This window comes from Meleagris gallopavo, chromosome Z (assembly GCF_000146605.3).
Source record: "Meleagris gallopavo isolate NT-WF06-2002-E0010 breed Aviagen turkey brand Nicholas breeding stock chromosome Z, Turkey_5.1, whole genome shotgun sequence".
Classification (NCBI taxonomy): domain Eukaryota; kingdom Metazoa; phylum Chordata; class Aves; order Galliformes; family Phasianidae; genus Meleagris; species Meleagris gallopavo.
Genome location: NC_015041.2, coordinates 50658233 through 50659158, shown reverse-complemented (window position 1 = coordinate 50659158; position 926 = coordinate 50658233).

Genomic DNA, 926 nt, shown 5'->3' with positions numbered 1-926 from the left:
CCTCTCTGGGCAGCCTGTTCCAGCACCTCATCACTCTCTCTGTAAAGAACTTCCCCCTGACATCTAACCTAAATCTTCCCTCCGTCAACTTAAAACCATTTCCCCTTGTCCTGCTGTTATCTACCCTTTCAAAGAGTTGATTCTCCTCCATTTTGTAGGCTCCTTTTAGGTAGGCGTGCGTCCTTGATGTAGACAGACATCAATCTGTTTGCTCTCTCTGTTCTTGGAGCTGGTGGGGAGCAGCAAACTCTGTATCAAGCTGTAACAGCCCACAGCCCTGGAATATGGCATGTTTTAGGAGTTTTTTGAAGGTGGTAACAGAATGTAATGTCTGAGTTGGAGTCCCACATGCCAAAAATGCAGTCAAATAGTTGTGGACCGGCCAAGAGGGTGGGGTGGACTGAGATTCCTCTTTGCCTATAAAGTCTTGGGCAAGCATAACCATACCCACCTTTGGGACCGTCTCTGTTGGCACTGTCGCATGGTGAACCTGGACCTGGGGCTGTTCAGACTCCAGCAGCACCAACACAGCACATACACATGTTCAGGGAGCATGAAGCCCTGCCGATCTGCTGTCACAGCTGGCTGGGCCAGCAAGGCATACGGGAAAGGGAAGGGCCACAGCTGTGTAAATGTTATTTGGTACATAGATGTTATAACAGGTTCCCATCTAGCAGTAAGGCATTTATCCTGTTTCATTCCGGTAAGTACTGATTATTAACATGCTTGTTTCTTGAGCAGCTTGCTGGTTGTCTCTCAGTTTGAATTTTTTATACCACAGCTCACTATCCACAGCAGCACTCATTCCCACTGGTGAAATGCCTGATACTGCATCAAATGTCTCAGAATACCCTGGGAGGAGGAGAGTGTAGGAGGTACAGACTAAGAAAGAAAACAAGACATACTGGAAGAAAGTGATACCAGAA